General features: G+C 41.2%; 1 long non-coding RNA gene across 1 annotated transcript in view; it reads right to left on the bottom strand.

The window, feature by feature from the left end:
• The window catches only part of LOC114886924, a 42276-nt gene extending 28978 nt beyond the window's left edge, over positions 1–13298 (bottom strand). Inside the window, exon 1 of the long non-coding RNA XR_003791450.1 lies at positions 13249–13298. This is a non-coding gene — a long non-coding RNA (uncharacterized LOC114886924). The remainder of the gene's footprint in view (positions 1–13248) is intronic.
• Positions 13299–22439: the final 9141 nt, after the last annotated feature.

Below are 22439 nucleotides of genomic sequence, written 5' to 3'. Positions count from 1 at the left end.
CTATATGGGGATGGTTACATACATCAATATTGGAAAATACTCTGTAGCCATTATAAAGACTAGCATATATAAAGAACAGAGAGAAATACTTCAAATATGTATTAAGGGTGAAGAACAAGTTTCAGAGAATATGCATGATTCTATATATACAAACAACTCCCAGATCATGTTGTTATTCTGTACAGGCTTACCTAAACGTAAGGAATGAGATAAGCTCTATGAAGGATGGATAACTAATGGGCTCACAGGACTTCCCTGGTGGTCCAGTGGTTAAGACTCCTCGCTTCCAATGCAGGGGACGTCAGTTTGATCCCTGGTTGGGGAACTAAGATCTTACATGCCACGTGGCCCGGTCAAAAAATAAAATAAAATAACGGGCTCAGGAAATGGTAGCTACAACTCCTGCTGTGGATGGATTCCTTGGAGGTGGAGTTGTGTTTTAATCTTTGTATCTCTAGCACCTGGCACATCAGAGGGGCTGATGGAGTGAGTGAAAGAAAACTACTCAATGAGTGATGCTTTCAGGAATTAATTGTTGAGTTCGGAAAGAAGAGCCCTAATGTGAATCACCAAGAGTCTTATGTCTTGTTTGGAATGGTTTTTTTTGCTTGTTTTTTTTTTTGCGGTACGCGGGCCTCTCACTGTTGTGGCCTCTCCCGTTGCGGAGCACAGGCTCTGGACGCGCAGGCTCAGCGGCCATGGCTCACGGGCCCAGCCGCTCCGCGGCATGTGGGATCTTCCCGGACCGGGGCACGAACCCGCGTCCCCTGCATCGGCAGGCGGACTCTCAAGCACTGCATCACCAGGGAAGCCCTGGAATGTTTTTTAATGTGGGGAGGCAGCCTAGTCCTTTGGGAAGAAACTGGACTGAGAGTCATGAGGCCTAGATTCCAGAGCAGTGTTCCTTAAAAGTGTGGTCTCAGGACCACCAGCCACCAAATCACCCAGGAGGCTTATTAATCATACAGATTCCTGTATGAGAATCTGAATCAGATTCTCTGGGACTGTGATTCAAGAATCTGTATTGTAACAATCTCCTTTTTATCTATAGATTAAAAAGTCTGAGAATCACTGCTTTAGATGCTGTTCTACCTTCCTGTTTGACTCTGGGCAAACCACTAACCTTTCCAGAATTCAGTTCCTTCTGTACAATGCAGAGGTTGGATGGCAAATGCTCCTTTAACTTGTAAAATTCTATGACCGTGATTAATCCAGTTCCCTGCCTTTAGGCAGTCCTGTACCTGAGCCATATAAGATGGACTGTTCAGACCTGGTATGAGCTGCCTTTGGGTCCCTGGGCTACCATTTGGATACTTCTCAAATTCAGAAGCTACTTGTTATTTGTTCTTGTGCCTTATATTCTTTAATTACTAAAACCAACTGGTAAGGACATTCTCTGAGCATTGGTTCTTAATGATTAAAATATACAATTTTTGAATTTTAATATATTTGTGTTATAATTGTAATATATTAACATAATGTAATTACTATAAGAAATAATATAACAAACACACACAAGAAAGGGAAGGTGGAATGAAGACCCTGGAACAGATACTGATAACAACTGTTAGGAAATATTACTGACAAAAGCCAGTAGAATGTCTCTCTGGCCTTGGGTATGAGTGGAATAAGAGGAATGTGTCCAGTCATTTTCATGAAAATTAAAAGCCAAGAGCAGAGACAGCTGAGTTGAAGAGGGGCCCTCTAGCATGTGCTATGTGTGGCAGGCCAAGAAACGGCAGGTGATAGCATCCTCTAAGAAATCCCAAAGGTTTTTAGAAGACAAAATCCAACACCAAATTAATCCCTCCTTCAGTCTTCAGAGAGAGAAGAGCTTCTTAGACTCACCAAGAAATGGCTCTAAGTCATAATAAGAATATTCGGAAAGAGATTTCTACCTAAGGCAAGTGTTGGAAGTCACTGAATCTGGATTTAAGTGTTCTCTGTCCTCTTTATTAGGGGTATTGTCTCGGGTGACTGCCTTAGTCACTCAGAGCGCCAACTGCCTTACCCATAAAATGGGGTTAATAAGAAGACCCATTCCACAAGGTTATTGGGAGAACTGAATGAAATAATGCATGTGAAGTCTCTAGCCTTGTGCCCAAGGCATATTAAGCATTAGGTCAACGTTTAAAAGAAACCACCCTTCTTCCTGTGATAGTACAGAGGGTAACTGTCCTTTGAGCCTCTCTTGCCTTCCTCACGGGAGCCTGATAGAGTGTTAATTCAGGATTATTCAAGGGGGCATGCTTTTGGAAATTCTCAAATTGTTTTCATTTTAGAGTTTCTATGTTATTCAGCTCTGCTCCATATTCCCTTTAATGATTACAACCAAATCACACACATGCATGATGAATCCTTTTAACAAAAAATAGTCTAAAGACCCTTCCAGAGGCTTCTTGAAATATACCTTATAAAAGGAAAGTCAAAATTATCGATGCCAGCACAGGGTCAATGAGTAGGGGCTGATGGATTCCTAGGGCCTAGGACGCTGCCTGGCACAATGGTAAGTACCAAATAAATATGCACCTGAATGAAATAATGTCATTTGCTGTAACACAGATGGACCTAGAGATTGTCATACTGAGTGAAGTAAGTCAGACAGGGAAAGAGAAATATCGTATGATACCGCTTATATGCAGAATCTAAAAAGAAATGATACAAAAGAACTTATTTACAAAACAGAAACAGACTCACAGACTCAGAGAATGAACTTACGGTTACCAGGGAGGGCAGGGTGGGGAGAAGGGATAGTTAGGGAGTTTGGGATTGACATGTACACACTGCTATATTTAAAATGGAGAACCAATGAGGACCTACTGTACAACACAGGGAACTCTGCTCAATATTCTGTAACAAGCTAAGCGGGAAAAGAATTTGAAGAAGAATAGATACACGTACATATATAACTGAATCACTTTGCTGTACACCTGAAACTATCACAACATTGCTAATCGACTCTATTCCAACATGAAATAGAAAGTTAAAAAAACAAACAACAAAACCCCCAAATATGCACTAAATGAACACAAGATCTAATGATCATAGTCATTGTGAAAGTAGAAACAGACTTAAAACGTTGTTTAAATGGTTGATAGTTTATCGATAGTAGAGATGGCTAAATCTGAAAATTCTTTGGAAATCTTAGGTCAGAGTTAAGTCACCTGGAAATAAGCTAGCCTCCAATAACTTAGACTGCTGGAGTTATTTAGACATTTCTCATATTTCTATTTTTTTTAATTCACATTCTGTCCCCTCAAAAGTGTCAAGCTCTTTCTCGAAAAAAAATTTCTAAGGGAGAAAGCTAACATTCCTGAGTTTAAAGCCCCCATCTTTGGAATTCTTTGGACCTAAAAGAAGGGGACTGACCAGGAGCTCTCAGATTTGGTCTCTTTCTTCCCATCCCCATCCCTTCTTTCTTCTCTCTCACTCTCACTTCTGCTCACTCATCCTTACTTCCATTTTGTGTTTTGGCTTGCACCTTCCTAGAAGCAAGTTTCACGCTTTTCCTTTGCCTTGCCATGTGCCCAGCCCTGGCATAATGTCAAGCACATAGTAGTACAGAAAAAATATTTGTTATATAAATTATGTACTGTATAAGGTATCAAGGAGATTTTGTACCAGGGAGAAAAACTTATTACTTTACCTCTGCAGGACACCCCAGCCATTTCTCTTGTACCGCACCATTTCCTACTGCTGGGCATATATTATCCTATATATTTCACGTCTTTATTTGTTCACTACCCTATGAGCTGTGAGAGTCTCAAGGTCGGGATAATGTCTTCCTCCTCTGCATCCTCCCACAAACAGCCACTTCAAGGCTCCACTCCCCGCGGCTGGTGATTCATCAAGTATGGCTGCCTGACTCAGAACCAACATAATCAGTACAACCCACTCTGGACCTTCCAAGGAGGTAGGGACCATGTCTCACTCATGCTGACATACAGCCCAGTGCCTGACACAGCAAAGACTCTCAATAAATATTGACTGAGGAAGGCAGAAAGGCAGTAAGAATGAATGACACTGAAAAGAAAAAAATCCAAATGGTTCAGTGAAGCCAAACACGCAGCAAAATAAACTACTGTGCGTGTCTATTCATTCTATCTTGCATTCATTCAACAAACATTTATTGAATGCCTAGTTTATGCAAGCCATGTACTTGGCAGATGAATTATATATGAGTGGGAAAACAGGTCTGCGTGGAATATCCACTTTAGCAGGGAAGACAGATGGTTACAAGGCATTGCATGTACGCTGATGTTGCCAACGGGCAAGGAGAGAGTACAATTCCTCGTGCAGAGGTGCAGAGAGGCATGAAGGAGACAGGAGGTGATCAGGGAGAGACCAGGAAAGGAAACAGGAGACCAAAGAATCATAGACAAAAATTCATCTGCCCCTGAAGCAAGGAACTTCTTGTAAAGACAAATGTGCTCAGGACATTAGTCAGTCTTTAAACTGATGGTTTAGTGTGATGGCAAACGCTGGTACAGCAGACAGACATCTTCTGTACACAGTGATATTGACACGCATCCAGCCAAGAAACCCCAACATTCCCATTTGACTGATCACAAGTGTGGGCTGACCTCCTTGACCTTGGCACCAGTCCACAAGCTGTTTCGGGATTTTTTTTGTTTTTTTGTGGCACGCGGGCCTCTCACTGCTGTGGCCTCTCCCGTCACGGAGCACAGGCTCTGGACGCGCAGGCTCAGCGGCCATGGCTCACGGGCCCAGCCGCTCCGCGGCATGTGGGATCCTCCCGGACCGGGGCACGAACCCGCGTCCCCTGCATCGGCAGGCGGACTCTCAACCACTGCGCCACCAGGGAAGCCCTGTTTCGGGATGTTTTAACAAGTACTGGGAAGTGGTAAGCTTTTGTTTTTCCTGATTTTCACAGAGATACCTGTTGACTTACAGCTGGCATTCAGTGTACTATCCTGTACCAGGGATTCAAACTCAGTAGAGAAGAGTGGCAGGGAGTGAGGTTGAGGAGGAAGGAATGTGAGAGATTATCAAGACAGGAGCACAGGCACTTCACCAATGAATGAAGCTACTTGAAAAAGGAACCCCCAGGGCTTCCCTGGTGGCGCAGTGGTTGAGAGTCCGCCTGCCAATGCAGGGGACGCGGGTTCGTGCCCCGGTCTGGGAGGATCCCACGTGCCGCGGAGCGGCTGGGCCCGTGAGCCGTGGCCGCTGAGCCTGTGCGTCCGGAGCCTGTGCTCCGCAATGGGAGAGGCCACAGCAGTGAGAGGCCCGCGTACCGCCAAAAAAAAAAAAAAAAAAAAGAAAAAGGAACCCCCAAATGGGTTATATTATTGAGTTAAATTCAAACTCAAGCACGATGACTCCGAACACCAACATGGGCAAGAGGAAAACCAAAGTGCTCCAGTATTTGGTCACACACAACTCTTTGGTCTGGCACCACGATACACCCCTCTTCTACTTTTTCACCTCCCATGACAGTCTTGGTCTGCCCGACACCAGAAGCGCAGTCATAGACCCTGATCTCCACAACTGTGAAATGGAACCTTTGCTGTTGTCTGAGTAGGAAGATGGGAGAAGGCTTAAACTCACATAAACGGGTACACAAATGAGAGCCTCTCTGTGTGAGTCTGTGTAAAGAAGAAATTCAAGGAAGTAAAAACGTAAATCTTCGAACTGAATGCTCTATATCCCCAAGCATATCCTTGTATTCAGTTTCTCGGGATTTTCCATCTGTCCTGAGGAGCTCCATGGAGAAATGCAGAGGCTTGACAGCCAAGGGTTTCAAACCCAGTTTCACCACTTAGGTGGCAGCTCTGGATAAGTTACTTAACTTCCTCATACTTATTTTTCCTCATCTAAAACCTGCTGAGTTGGAGAGTGAGTAAAATTACCTGGCCCCTATAGATGCCCGATAAATGTTGAGTACTTTTTCTCAATCCCTAAAAGAAATGTAAGGTAAGGAAGGACCGATGCCATGTGTTTGCTTAGGTGCTTTTGTAAGACTAGGAGGATGAAAGAGCAGCATCGGTGGGGATGTGGGAAAACACACCTGAGATAGAGTTCTGAGTAATCAAAGGTGAACACAGAGCTTGGGGTAGCAATAAAGGAAAGAGGAAAGAAAGATGCAGTTCCTTTGGGGGATAATGTCTTTCTGTTTCATTACCTTTTACTCTCGTGACCTCCCTATTTCTACGGTTCTCCCACATGACCACTGCCTTCCGGATGCCAATGACGCAGATGCAATTACGCCTCACGAGGAAACTGGCTGCTAGAGGGAGCTCTTCCGGCCACACAGCTACCTTGCCCCTAACTTCTCAGGTAAGTCTCCCCACCTGTGACAAGAGGCTCCAGAGACTTCTTGCTAAATGTGCTGCTGCACTTACATGGTCTGAGCCCTAAGTCAGGCAGGCCAGCGCCATTCTGATTCTGCTTATTATTTCTCTTGTGAAAAATGTAAGGTTGAGAGAAACAGGGAAGGGGGCACGCCCACAAGACTGCTGTTGGCTTCTTAAGTATTGTTCTATCTGAACGGGTGGAATGGCGAAACTCCACTGCTAACACGCTGAACAGCAATGCACGCACACTCAACAGCCTTACACCCATCTTCTCTAAAATTTCTATCTGTCATAGAAAAGAGGTGTAGAAGATACTTCGTTTTAATGGTTTATCAGTCAGCTGAGCTTTAGAAATATATGTCCATAAAGATATTACATGGAGAACTACTATACTTTCCTTATTGGAATGATATAAATAAGTTATTTATATCATAATAAAAATATAATATGAATCCATCCATTCAACAAATATTTATTAAGTAACTTCTGTGGATTAGGCGATGAGCTAGACCAACAAAAATGCATATATACAGAAGGAATTTTTACATACCCTTGAATAGTATTTATCCATGGAGTTGAGATATAGATCTCATGGGTGCAGAGTGAAATTTACCATCCTGTTTTTCCTGTGCATCACATTTAGCTCGCATGACAGTTTCATAAACACAGCTTTTTTACTGAGTGCATTCTCTCTTCAAAAATTCTTTTTGGCCAATCTCAAAGAACTGTCATCTCTAGTATAAAAAAAAATGGGGTTCCCCATTTAGGATGATTTTACACTTGCTACAGAAATATAAATTTTAAAAAGAGAGACTGAGATTGGATACTGTTGGGCTCGAATCCCACAATGAAAAGCAGCATATGATACCAGGATGATACATGTCCTCAAATAGAGCCACATCCTCTTCCGTAGTTTCCAAGGTGAGTCATGCTTGTGGGGGTCTTTAGAGAAGAAGTACGGGGGAATAAGGATGGACGAGAGAATGACTAGGAAAAGAACTAATGTTCTCATGCATACGTCCCTTGTTTTTAGTTTGTTAAGATTTTCTTTTTCATTCATTCAGCAAATATTGACCAGTACTCACTATGTGCTGGAAGATGAAGTAAGTTATTGCTCATAAAGGTAAGAAAAAACTGTCCCTAGCTAAAATATACATTATATATCCCCTTTTGAAGAATCGTTAAAATTAGTAAACTGTGATTTTTCTGAAGAAAGGAACACTTGTAAAATGGGATTCCAGGAGTTTAATGCCAGTTAGTACCACTCTTTTTCCCATAAGAGGTGTGCTAGAGGACGGGAATGTGACATTTCTTAAGAGTGGCGGGTAAACCGTGTTGATGCTTATGAAGAACATGAAATGGCAGCTGACGACTCAGTGATTAGATAGAGACAGGATACAGGTTTAAACTGCAGCAAGGTAGAAGACACATGACATTGGGCATCACCCCACATGCTCTAGAGACGTGAGTTCCACGCGACTCCTACCACTGCTAGCTACAGTTGATTGAACAGTAAACAAGTGCCAGGTACACCACAAGATTTATAGATATTCTCATTTAATTCCCACAATAGCATAACAAAGTAGGTGATATCTTCCCCGTTTTATCTGTTGTCTAAACGAGGATGTGAGGCATACAGAAGTGGCATGTCTAAGCTCGCACAGTCAGGAAATGTAGAGCCAGGGTCTAAGCCAGAATCAAGGCTATGTGACTCCAGAGCTTGCCTGATGTGGCCACCCTCTGATCAAGTTCCATCTAAAATTCAAAGTGGGAAATCTACTTGAAAAGGACAAAGGATGCTCCAGAACATTTCCTTCAGCTACAATATTGACTCTTACTACTTGTTGGATCTCAGACTTCTATGATAATTTTATGAAAAGCTGGTCTCCCTAAAAAGAGACATGTATGTTTACAATTTGTGTGTGTGTGTGTGCATTTTGGGGGGATTTCCAGAGTCCTCAAAACAAAGGCTAAGAACCTGTGCCCTGAAAGTTGCAGGACCCGACGGGGATGTAGTGGGTAAAAATACCTCTTTGGCCAAACCAACCAGGTTGATGCAAATTCTGGAGTATACGCAATTCCTTACAAACGATGAGTTCACGCCTAACAACGGTTAATCACAACAGACAAAGACCTCAAATTACAAAGCTATTCACAAAGAACACAGATTACCTGATTCTTGTTGGACTTTTGAGTAGGAGTGAGTCAGCAGGAGTGTCTAAGGGGGCAGGAAAGAACGTTGCTAGAATGAATATCAACCCTATAGTTGGGCTGAGCCCCTTGGTCATGACCTTGAGGCTCAAGGAATTGGCTCAGACAGTTCTGAACTGAGTAGCCATTTCACAGGCAGCCCACAGCCCAGCAGGACACCACTCTCTAACTCTGCCATCATGACACTGCCGTCTGCAGCAAGCGAGCTGAGATGTCTCAAGACCAAATTTATCACACCCAAGATGCCATCCTTACGTAAGAATCACCTGTCGCTGGTGCATAAATTTTAGCACCTAGCTGAGCCAAGGGTAATCAAGATTTAAAAGAAAGGGGCCTGAATAAATATCAAGCAGATTTCCTCTCTGTGGGGCTGAGTTTTGAAAAATCTTTGTGCCCTCATATGCCCCTCAAAGGAGACTGTCATTTTTCTGCTTTCGGTCTGCCTCACTACTGTTGGGGAAAGGATGCTCACTACTGTTGGGGAAAGGATGCTCCCTAAGAGCCACAGGCAATCTATTTTCTTGGAGGTTCTGCTCAAGCTATGACCTCGGTTTGTTCCAACTTATGTCTGTCCTCACAAGTTTCAGCTTGCTCTCAAGCTAAATTAAGCATAAAGCAAAGCCTTGACTCGCACTACTGAAGCTTGAGGGTAATCATTACAAGCCCGGAGCTATGCATCACTGTTTCCAAGGCTGCAGGCCTAAGAAGAAATGCAGGAATGGCCTTTCAATTTATATTCCACTTCGGGTAATCGAGAAGATTCCTTTAGCTTGAGACCTTGGAGGCGAGGTTCAAGTGTGTTGTCTGAGAGCAAACAAGATGCCATTGAAAGTGACAGAAGGCGGTGGAGTTGTTTAAGGAGCAGCGGCATTGGGATAATAATGGATGGGAGGGCAAGGAAGAGGGAGGAGGGAGTCTCCTGGACTAAAAAGGGGCCAAGAAAAGTCCCTACAGCTGTTTGGTGAAATTTGGAAAAATTAAATTCAGGTTAACAAATATCTGGGAAGGTCTGAATCTGACCTGGGGGCACATTGTTCCCTCCTCTGGGTTTCCATTTGTAAAATGTAGGAATAGGATGAAGGCTTCTTCCTGCACGAGCATGTCGTGATGGAAGGTAGAAGAAAAGGCCTTTGAAGCCAACAGAATTACTCCTCTGTCCAGGGAATTATAAACAACAATAACTCCATCAGCCTTCAGCTCTGCTTTTGAATGAGTTCTTTGCTTCTGTCTGAGAGGCAAAGTAGTTCATTCCTTGGGAAAAATTTGAACGTGGAATGGTAGACCATGCCCTTTTCACTCCGGTTTCTTATGTTATTTTGAATTATTATTAGTACATAGAACACTCAATATAAGTTAACAAGATTTTACTGAGCATCTGTCACGTACCCAAGGCTGCAGTAGGTCCTCTGGGGTACATAAAGAAAAACTCTGTGACACGTTCAGGGTCTTCAAGTATCTTAATATCTTTTTAGAGGTTTACATGTTCCATTTTAAAAGCCAAGCAGAAAACAAGCTGTTATATTTTAGAAGTCTAACTTTTAAGATAAATATTACTTTTCTCTATTAATGTAAGCAACTGAGTTTGACTGAACTTGTTTTTATGCTTCTACTAATATATATCACTGTGTTTACTAATACATATTATTGTATTATTTATATTGTTATTCATGTCTACAAAAAGCCTCACTTACAGACTTTACACTGGCTTGAATTCTGGTTGGATGCCTCTAGGTAAAACACAAATAAAAGTCCATCAAAAAAACTCTGAATTTCCAAACAAATGCATACTTGTACATTTTGAAGTTCCACTCAAGTGCATTCTCTATATGATATGAAAGAAAACTAAATGAATCATCTTGGGGAAACTACTCTAATTCCTGAGTGTGTACTTCAGTTAATATTTCTGCACATCTTGGGACTTCCCTGGTGGTCCAGTGGTAAAGAATCCACCTTCCAATGCAGGGGACATGGGTTTGATCCCTGGTCATGGAACTAAGATCCCACATGCTGCGGGGCAACTAAGCCTGCGTGCCACAACTACTGAGCTCGCGCGCCTCAACTAGAGCCCATGTGCCACAGGCTAAAGAGCCCATGCTCTCTGGAGCCTGTGCACCACAACTAGAGAAGAGAAAAGCCCGCATGCCACAACTAGAGAGAAGCCCGCACACCACAACAAAGAGCCCGCGCAACAAAAGATCCCACGTGCCTCAGCAAAGATCCCACTTGCCGCAACTAAGACCCAATGCAGCCAAAAAAAAAAAAAAATTTTTTTTTTTTGCACATCTTTTAAACACTGATGCTGCTGCCTCAAGTTACTTCCCAGTAATAGACTATTATCCTTTGGTGTGTACTTCTTTTGCAAATACCAAATAGATGGTCAGTTACATTATCTTCCCCAGACTATCTTGTTTTCCTTTGAAGCTTTCGAAGACAAATCACTAATCCATTTATTGTAAATGGTAATCCTTTCAAAAATATGCCTTGGGTGCAAAACTGAACTTTCCAGGCAGTAAAGATGTTTCAAAGGAGATTTTTCCAATGCAAATTATCTTTGTAGTGATGTGAAAGTAATTGTCCTGTTTTATATGAATACGCCTTTGTATACTTTCAATTACATGTATTTAAACATTTAAGAATGATGTAAAACATGATGTATACATTAGTGGAATTTGCCAGTCACATCATATATTTCTAAGCAGTTTATAAAATATGTACCAAGAATTAAAGTATGATATTCTTTTTTTTTGCGGTACGCGGGCCTCTCGCTGTTGTGGCCTCTTCCCATTGCGGAGCACAGGCTCCGGACGCGCAGGCTCAGCGGCCATGGCTCACGGGCCCAGCCGCTCCGCGGCATGTGGGATCTTCCCGGACCGGGGCACGAACCCGTGTCCCCTGCATCGGCAGGCGGACTCTCAACCACTGCGCCACCGGGGAAGCCCAAAAGTATGATATTCTTTCTTAAGAAACGATATACTATATTATCATGTTTTTCTTCCAATAACCCACAGCACTATTCTGGGAACTTAGGTGTTCAGATCTGGGTTGCCTATACTGTTCAGCCCGTGAAATTTCAAAGCACATTCATATCCACTGCCCTTATGGTGACCCCAGTAAGATGAGAGGCAGATATTCAGGGTGACCCACCATCCCGGTCTCCCCAGGATTGAGGAGGTTCTGGGGATGCGGCACTTGCCGTGGGAAAGTCCCAGCAAATGGGGGACAGGTTGATCATCCTGTGGGTATTACAATTCCTCTTTGTAGTTGGGGAAACTGAGGCACAGAGAAGCAAAGTGCTCTGCCCAGTATACCCAGCAAACCTGAGGCAGACGTGGGACTCAGTCTTCTGTCTTCCAACAAGAGAACATTTGCAACTAGGCAGATCCCTGCTATTTCCTCTATACCTTACTTCTGCCTGGAACTGTAAGAAAACCAATGTCATCTTTTGTCTTTTTTGTGTGCTACCATTTCAAAAGTACTAGGATGAAATACAGTGGGTACTAGTGAATAGGACTCTTTGTCAAAATCCCGTATTATTTGGGAGGAACAGCATTGCAGCTTTGTGCTTTAAAGAGAATGACAGAGAGACTGAGAAGTTATGATGATCACAGCTCTTAAGAGCAGAGGAAGTACTAGTATAAGGTCTGTCTACCCCACCAACCACCTCTTACGACTGCCAACTATCTCCGGTCTTGACTGAGCCATTTGTGTAATTTCATGAAACAAATCAACTTAAATGAATCTCAGAAAAAATGACCCAGAGAGCCACCTTTTGAATCACAGCATGGTAACAGCTAACATTTCCTCAGGGCTTACTCTGTGCTAGGTGCAATGCTTAGAGCTTTACATGAATTCGGTCAATTCAGCCTCACAATAATTCCAAGAAGGAGCAAGTAATATTCCCACTTTACAGATAAGAAAAATGAGGCTGAGAAAGGTCAAGTAATTCATCCAGTGTCACACAGCTGATAAAGGTTGGAACTTGGATTTAAACCCAGGCAGCGTGACCCTGGAACCAGTGCTTTTAGCCATCCACTGCATCACTTTTCATAAAAGCAGTTCAACAGCACAGTTCCCAACGTCCGATCACTCAGACAGCTTTTTGTTAGGGCAGACCTAAAGCTAGTGGACCACATATTCCTCAGATGCATAGTGGGTGTGTTGGTCTAAAAGCATGAGGCTTTCTGGTCATGGGTATTAAAGGATCTGAAGGAAGAGATTTTAATCTATTGATTAATTCCAGAGTGAGATAAATCGTCCTGCCAAGCTCCTGCTATTTATTCAGGACCTCTATTTCTCTTTTTGGAAAATGTAAATAATATGTCCTGGGCTTCTATGAGAAATGACTAGGTAAAATAATGGGCAAGCACTATGCAAACTGTAAAGTGCTGTACACAATTATCCCATATGTTAAGGAGTTTCCAAAATAGCAATTTCTTCCAATGCCCTTGCAAAAGCAAATGAGACACAGCTGCTAGAACACTCTGTAAAGAGAGAGAAATCCAGCTCTTTAAAACTTTCAAGGGGGAAAACACACACCATAAAATTACCCCGAAGATGAATTTTACAAGAAGCACGGAAGTGTCATCAAGTTTTTCCGTGGTTAATTCTAAAAGAGTGCTAGCGTCGCAAAGATCAAACAAGCAGTTCTTCCACAAAAACCTGGGGAAATATGCTGTTTAATGACACTTGCATAATAGTTAGAAATATAAATTATACTCACATGAGAAGCAGAACTGAAGAAGCTAAGTTTACTGGCTCTTCTGAGTCTTTTCCAAAGACAAGTCTGTTGGGGAAAAAAGAGGAGAGGCTTGGTCTAAACCAAACAAAAGGAAGACATAAAAAAAAAAAAAAAAAAGGAAAGTTAGAAGGATGAGGTGTTCCTGGAATGCTATGAAGCACTGAGAGTGACTCAGCACTTGCCAAAGGGCAGCAACAATTAAACGAGTTTGTTGAAAGAACTCTAATAAAATCGGCATTCCCTGTAATCTCAGAACAAGATGGCACCACTAAAGAAAATGTTCAACAACACATTTGGGGACTATGAGTTGATGGAAGTTGCTTGGGGGTAGGGGGGACTCAGGGATGAGTCATAGACTCCTCAAATGAAGTGGACTAAAGCTGGAGGAAGCTGGGTTGGGTCTCTGCCCTCTCATTGTTTTTCTCCTCTCAAGGGATTGCAGCCCTTCTGCAATCAGCCAAAAGGAACAAGTGAGTTGGCCACTGGGCAATGAGAAATTGTCAAACAAGTGAAATGAAGGTTCATTCGTAGTATAAAGCCTATACACTGTATAAACAAGTCCTGAGACAGGGAGGAAGGAAGACTTTCCCAGGATCCTCTGTGCCCATGAGAATCATTCCTGCTGAATCCTGTCTCCAGGTAGAAGGGCACCTAGGTTATCCAAGATGGAGCCTACACAGATTTTTAAGTTCTTTGGGGAAAAAGAAAATCATGATTCCTCTTAGTAACTAATTTCTGTCTTTATCTACCCTTTTAGCCATTAAGTTCTGTGCTAAAACTAGCTTCAATTTCTCTAAACTGGTCTTTGTGGACATGGATGAATGATTTTGGTTTTGCCCACCGAAAAGTATGCATCCTTCATATATTTGCACGTAGTTATTCTCATACTAAACTCATGATGGAAACCCAGGAAATTCTCCTGTCCCTTCTCAGATGAGAACTTCCCATCACCCCACCTCAGGTTATAGAAAGGAAAACAATTTGTTTTTGATGTCCTGGCATCATTTTTCCTATTTCAGGTGGCTATAGACTGAGTGGAGAGTTTACACCTTCCTATCTTAAGAAAAAACAAAAAAACTGAGAAGGTTAAGAGCTGGTGATTTGACATTTCCACATTAACTTTTTTTCAAAATGCTGGTGTTTTCTTTTTTTGTTTTGGATTAAACTCAGGTGTAAAATATTATATCGCACATATTCGTTATTGAGGGAATTGACTGAATTTACGTAATATTCACGAACAGAATTTTGTAAGTTGTTCTGCCAGCCAAACTATTCCTGCTTCCTGCACAAATGGAGCTGCTCAGTGTTAATCAACTGATTACCATGAATGAAGAATTCTCCAGAAAGTTGTTAAAACCAAGATACCACCATTTGGTTCCCCTTGAAAAAAGGAAATTATTGTTCTACTGGATTTTCTTTTGTTCTGAATAGAAAAGTTTTTAAGTTGGGTTGGATATTCTTTTTTTTTTTTAATGCTTTTTTTTAACATCTTTATTTGAGTATAGTTGCTTTACAGTGTTGTGTTAGTTTCTGCTGTATAACAAAGTGAATCAGCTATATGTATACATACATTCCCATATCTCCTCCCTCTTGCGTCTCCCTCCCACCCCTCTAGGTGGTCACAAAGCACCGAGCTGATCTCCCTGTGCTAGGCAACTGCTTCCCACTAGCTATCTACTTTACATTTGGTAGAGTGTACATGTCCATGCCACTCTCTCATTTCGTCCCAGCTTACCCTTCCCCCTCCCCGTGTCCTCAAGTCCATTCTCTACGTCTGGGTCTTTATTCCTGTCCTGCCCCCAGGTTCTTCAGAACCATTTTTTTTTTTTTTTTTTTTAGATTCCATATATATGTGTTAGCATACGGTATTTGTTTTTCTCTTTCTGACTTACTTCACTCTGTATGACAGACTGTGGGACTAGATATCAATTACTGGGTTGGATATTGTTTTTGGGTTTTTTGTTCTTTCCATTTCAGCATTCCTCTAGGAAGAGAGAGCAAATGTTCTCTTTCTCATCAACCAGAGTGTTACTAGTTTGAGTACGAAATGCAACCAGGTTCCAAGGAAACTATGTTGTAGTTTTCGGGAATGGGAAGAGTTTTTTCCCTCAGGGGACAGAAGATGAGATTTTCCTTTTGTCTTCAACCTTTTCATACCAAAGTGTGAACCATTTCTACATACGTGTTTGGAAGCATGAACTGAATGCCATGAAAGATAGCAAAGTAAGCTGACTCCTTGATTCTGACCAAGCCAGCAACAGGCATTTGGATTTGAGTTGGATTTAGATGAGCTATTCAATAACCTGTATAGTAAGACTGGGAGCTTAGGAATCAAATCACATTGTGATCTTGTTAAGGATATCGCTCTTTTGTGAGCAGCTCAGTTGATGGGGTCAGTCTTTTAATTTACTTAAAATTTTGCAGAGAGTTTTCCTGTTGTAGCACTTGAACGTTTCTCCCCAATTCAAATTCCTTCATCCATACAATTGGGTTAATACAACTTACTGTGCAGGTCTTTCGTAAGGACCACATAAAATGTATACATTAGATGCTTACTATAGGCCCTGGCACATAAAAGCTGAATGATCGTTTCTTGTTCACTTGGCCCCTATACGGTTCTACTGCTAAAGGTTGGTTCTCAATAAAGCAATGTTGGGCTGTAATAACTTTCTGCCACCCTCCCCCTGACACCCCCCAAAAGAAGAAAAACCACAGCTAACTAAGAACAGTCCCCTAATTTTGACAAATTTTGACAATTTTGTTGTGTCTTTCCAATGGAACCCCATCACCTTATACCTACTATAATAATTTACTGGACACTTACATGAGCCATCTACTGTAACAAGAACTTTATATGGGCAATATCATTTCACTTTCCCCACAACCCTATGAGTTCAATACTATGGTTATTTTCTTCTGCTTCAAACTCACTTGTTCCCCAATATGAAGAACCCCAATGAGTATTTTCTAACCATCCATCTTACATAAGTATTTTTTATTATCACTGCAAAGCATTACGGAATGTCTTCTGAATTATGTTTTTCAAATTTTGTTCAAGCAAAGCACTAAGATACAAAGCATTGATACTGTACACACTAAGATACAGTTTCAATCCTCCAGAAAGTGACATATTTTTTTACCCCAGAGAGGAAACTATTTAAAGGGCCCATTATCTCTCTTTTTTTTTAATCATATAGGTGCTTCCTATCTCTGATTAAGTTTATGACCTCATCATAAATAAGAATGGCTATAACTCCTATTAATATCTGCTTAAGAACTGCAGCCAATAGCTACAAAATGTCAAATTGACCCCACTACCAAGACGGTAGTGATCACCCATACTGTTGAAATGGAGAGCAAGAGATCACTGTAGAAGAGTTCTCATGGAGACGTTCTACCCACATTCACCATCTGAAAAAATGTCATACGTAGACATTCATGCACATTGAATTGGCAAATAAAAATTTCAAATAAATGTGAAGGCCAGGAGAGCAACAAAGACTGCCTATGCTTGATACAGAGACATTCGTCAGGAAGAGTCCCTACTTGAAAAGATATTACATCTCTGTTCAAAAACCTCAGTCAATTCAGTTCATTTAGAAAAGCTCCTAAAATGAAACATTTATTGCATACTTTTCATATTGTGTTTGGCTTTGTTTTATTTTCTGAATAAATATTTGAAGAGGCATATATGTGGGCTGTATTTTCTTTTGAATCATTTTTGATATTTTACGAGATAATGCTGGCTCTTTCCTCATGGAAAAAACTGAAACAATCAAAAGGGATTTTACACATGGTCTCGACAACTACGCCTATTGCCCCACCAGCATTACTCCCCCCCAAACATGCCTGTTACTATAGATAAAAATCCCTGATTTCTGGGATGCCGAATATTCCACCTGGATTCTAGATACTATCACTATTTGCAGGCCCAATGAAATTGCTTAAGGAATCCTTCCTGTCTTTCCTAAAACACTAATCTGTCTCTCTCTACTGGATCACTTCCATCATCGCACAACCATATCATTATTTCTCCCAACCCCAAACAAGCACAAACACCACCACTTCCACCAACACACCCTTAGCGGGACCCCACTTTCCTCACCTGTTTCCCTCCCATTTCTGTGCTTTCGTTGGCAGGAACTTCAAGAGTTGCCTTTCCTCACCATTTCCAAGTCTTCTTCTATCACCCTCTCACACTATTTAGGGCAGACCTTAACCATCGCCATGCCACCAAATATGTTCTTGTCAAGGTTACTGATGTTCTCTAGTTGTGAAATTCAATAGTAAATTTTCAGTTTTCATCTTACTTGACCCAGGAGCAGCACCTGACACTATTTTTCACTCCCCTCTAACCGGTACATTTCCTTCTCTTGGTTTTTAGGACACCAAACCCTCCCAGTTTTTCTCCTTGGATGGTCACTCCTCCTCAATCTCTCCTTGGTGGTGTCTCTTTTCCTTCTTGACCTCTCAGTGCTACAGAATCCCAGGGTTGAGTCCTTTTCTTCTCCTCTGCTTTATCTACACCCACTCCCTTGATCGTCCATTCAGCCTCAAAACTTTCAATACTGACAAGCTGATGACTCCACGTTTAGCCCAAACATACTCCGCATACTCTCATAAGCCCCATACGTGCATGACCAGCAACCAACTCTACATCTCCCATCAGGTGTCTAATAGTCATTTCAAACTCAGTATATCCAAAATCAAAATCCCAACATTCTCCACAAACTTGCTCTTCCTACAGCCTTTTACATCTCAACTGATAGCAATTTCATCTTTGCAGCTTCTCAGGCCAACACCTGGATTCCTGTAACATTCTACATCCAGTCTCTCATGAAATCCTGTTGCACTTTACTTTCAAAATATAGAGAATTTAACTGCTTTTCACCACCTGTACTTGATCAGTCAACACATGGCCCAAGCCACATCATCTCTTGCTTGGGTTACTGGCATAACCTTGTAACTAGCCTCTTAGCTCCTATCCTTGCCCTACTCAGTATTCTCTAAACACAACATTCGAACAGGTCCTTCTTAAAGAGTCAGCATTGTGCAATGACTCCTTTTTCACTCAGATTAAAGCCAACGTATTTTTCAGTGACCTACCAAACATTACATGATCATGACCTCGCCTTGATATTACCTCTCCTATCTATCACTACTTCCCCTTCACGCACTTTGCTTCAGCCCCACGGTCCTCTTTGCTGTTCCTTAAATATGCCAGCCATGCTCCTGCCCTTTGGCCTTCATACAGGCTGTTCTCTCTGCCTGTGACACTCTTCCCTAGATAACTACACGCTTACAGTCCTACCTATCTTAGGTCTCTGCTCAAATGGCACCCTATTTGAAATTGCAAATGCACACACGACCCTTTCCTGCCAGCCCCTGAAGTCCTAAACCTTATTATCCTGCTTGATTTTCCTCCTTTCCATAGCATCTACTACCAGGAACATATTGCTTTATGTATTAAGTTTACTGTCTGTCTCTGCTAGAATGTAGGCTCTGCAAGGGCAGGAATTTCAGTAGATCTTGGTCATGCCTTTTCCTGAACATCTTGAATAGTACTTGGCATATGAAATCACTCAATGGGTGTTAAATTGAATTGAATGAAATAGGCTTCCAGTAAAACCAAAAAACACACACAAAAAATACACCCAAAAAAACCCCTGAATTGATAACATCGTGCCTATAGGAAATAAGGGCTTGACTTAAAATAGCTTGATAGAGAATTATTGTCTAGGATCTAAGTCTACCCTAAAGCAAGAAGAGAAGATACCTGAATACATACCTGAATACATGGTCTATTTTCTGGGAAAGAGAGTATGGAACCAAAAATGACAACCTGGGGGAAAATGGAGACACATCTTCCTTCTTTTGCATTTAAAGATTCAGGTAACATATTTTCAGATGACTCAAGAAGAAGTTTGGAAAAGACCACGATAGTGTGAAGGAGCTAGAAGTTTAACTTAAAAAAAAAATCTGGCTTTCTTTTTCCCGTGTTCATCACAGTTCTATATAGACACTCTGACCCATGGATGTCCACCTGTGGTTTGTGCCACTGATGGCTTTTCAAAGTCCCATTTTAGTAAAGTAGTTTGAAAAAGAGGAGCAGTTCATGGAATATTTGTTTTTATCAGCCTTGGCAATCATAAGGGAGATCAGGTAACTGCTCTCAGTGTGTGGTCCTTGGACCTGAAGCATTAGCAACACCAGGAAGCTTGCTAGAATTGCACATTCTTGGGACCCATCCTACTCCAAGTCTACCTCATCAGAAACTCTGATGATAGTATTGAACTATCTGTGAATTAACAAGTCCTCCAGGTGATTCCAATGCCTACTTTGCGTTAGGCATTCGGTTTAAGAAACACTGAGGAAACAAAATGAGAGAAATCATCATTATTGTTCATCTTCAAGTTTACAATGACTTATTTTTTTAACAAGGCAACATTAGAATACAGATTGCCTTCACTGATAAATGCAATACGCTCGTAGGTCATCCAGCGCCCGACACTAACAGTTATGAAATACTCTTTCTGGGCATTCTGCTTCAGATGAACGAGAAAGTAGAAGACTCTCATATATTCCAGGAGCCTAATTTAATGATTTCACAATGCTCTGAGCTACTTGGCTCTTGGCTCTTCCTGTTAAGATTTATGAACCCAGATTGCAGCAAACCATTTTTCAAATTAGCTTCAAGTTGACAATTCCATTTCAACAATAAAGACTATAGCAATGGAATGTGAATTGAGGGAAAAAATAGATATTGAGGGTTGTAGGAATTTGTCAAAAATGACATTCTAATTACAAATATTAATCCACAAGTAGGTCACCAAGAGTCACTTTGCTTTGACTATTTGCTTGATAGAGGATTATGACACAAAGACCATCAGTTTGTAAAGTACTTATTTAAAGAACGGAACTCCGCCTGGTCTGTGAAATCCAAAACCAATATTCTGTAAAGCCCAACTTCCTGTAATTCTCACACTCTCATTAGTTCTTTAAGAGTAGATACATATCCCATTTTACAGATGGCACAACAAAGCTCAGTGACCTATTCAAGGGCACATTGTTATGTACAAAGTCAAGACTGAGTCTCAGATGTCTGGGATTTGCTAATAGATGCCAATTCAATATAAGAAATATGTATTAAGCACCTGCTCTGTACTACCAGACCATGGATTAGGGGAAGGGAGTGTAAGAATTTCTGACACAGTCCCTGACTTTAAAGAGCTCAATTCAAGATACCCTGTCCCTCTAATCATTTAATACCCACCTTTGTCAGTTCTAGCAAAGTAAATGAAATAAATGGTAAAGCTGGTTGATTTCAGCACTAAAGAAATCTTGGACCAGCAAGGACTGCGTGGTGAGGTGTCCTAAGACCTTTACACTGATCATGCACCGTTTAATCAAGGCACCATGTACATCTTGATGAAGAGTTTAAAAGTGCCCTGTCATGTCCTACTAATAGTTCATGCCCATAACAAAATATGGAGATACTATGTGAAAAAAAAAAAAGTGATAAGCTTGCAGGAAGGCAGTGGAATTGGAGCTCAGGGTCAGAGGAGACGGAAAGCTATCTATTGAACAAATCACATTTTACAATGAAAAAAATAACATGACGTTCAAATGTATTTCCAAACAAAGACATGTTAGAACTGGTATGCGCTCCTTCCATCATTCTCTCCATTATCTGTATTTTTCAAAACACCAGCAGCTCTGGCTTTAGAAAATGTTCAAGTTAAGTCAAGAAACTTATGTGACTGAGAATTGGAGACTTAAGGTCCGGTCTCCATTTTATCCCTTACTGGGTTTAAAACTAAAAGGAAGATTTTTTTTGTTGTGAAAGTAAGAGAACCTCAGACAAATTTTTAAGGAAGTTAAAGTTTTCCAATAAAGTATTAGAAGCTATAGAAACACGAAGCCATATTTATGCATTCGCTCAACCTTTATTTAAGCACGTGTATGCTGAGTGCATTAGGTCCTGGGGGTACCCAAGTGGATATAACAAAGTGCTGGTGTTTTTTACTCTATTATTAGACTATCTGGGGAACACCCTCAGAATAGTAACCCGAAATTACCGTAAAGTAGGGAAAAAATTGGACTTAAGCCAGTTTTTAAAATGAGTTGAGACTGCTTAAGTACTAAAATAAAAAGACTAAGGGGTAAGCTTTAATAACTTTTTAAAAAGTTTACAAACTCATTTTAAGATGGACTTAGGTCAGACAATATGAAAGCTAAAAAAGAGTGAAGATTTAGCCTCAAATTATAGCAAAAAAAAAAAAAGAAAGGGGGAGGGTTGGGGAAGAGAAGAGATTGGGAAGAAAGAACTTTTTCTAGAACACTGGAGCTAGAGACTGAATTCCTCTGCTGGTCTGCTGAAGATATTTTGGACGTGATTAGCTAATTCTCTCTCTCAATGGGTTTAAAGATGTGACTAAACGTGGGGTGCTGGAATAGCCATTTGTTGGAGTTCGACTTCTAAAGCTCTGTGAATGGTAACTAGGTGGATTAAAAGGCTGTTTTCTTCTCTCTCCCTTATTTGGCTGATATGTCTTCTTCCAGATTTGGAAACTCATAGACATCGCTATGAAATGTATCACAGACCATGAGTCACTATGAAAAGGACAAGTGTGTAAATTGCCTTACCAGTGAAAAATCCTCTGCCTGTCCTCCCCTTTTTTTCTGGGACAGAACTTCAGTTTTTTTCTCTCTGATTCATATCCTGGGGAAATCAAATCACAAAATGGCTATGTTTAATAAAAAATATCTCCAACCCACCTCACTTTAAGAATGTAACCTCTTTTTAATCCAGATGTTCATGATCTCCCCCGCATAAAAGCCTTTTTCTTCAGAAGACTTTGGTGCCATTTAAGACAGGTAAAAGAGTCAGAGAACCTCTCATACACAAAAGTTATGCTGAAGTCCCATTAGCCAATGGGTCTAAAAAGTGTGTCTGCTGGTGGCAACTATTTTAAAGATGACAATTAGCAGGAGAAAGGACTGAAGTTTATTTGAGCCCACCAGTGCCAGGTATGCTAGGGGCTCTTCTACAGTAATGGTTGACATTAATTGAATTCTTACTAGGTATGAGGTACCGTTCTAAGTTTTACAGGCATTTTTTTATTTAACTCAAACTACTCCATGAGATAAATACTATGATGGACCCCAGCTCT

This window comes from Monodon monoceros, unplaced genomic scaffold, assembly GCF_005190385.1.
Source record: "Monodon monoceros isolate NGI ecotype Baffin Bay Population unplaced genomic scaffold, NGI_Narwhal_1 Super_Scaffold_7, whole genome shotgun sequence".
NCBI lineage: Eukaryota > Metazoa > Chordata > Mammalia > Artiodactyla > Monodontidae > Monodon > Monodon monoceros.
The sequence above is the reverse complement of the archived record's forward strand: the minus strand, read 5'-3'. Positions and strand labels throughout refer to the sequence as shown.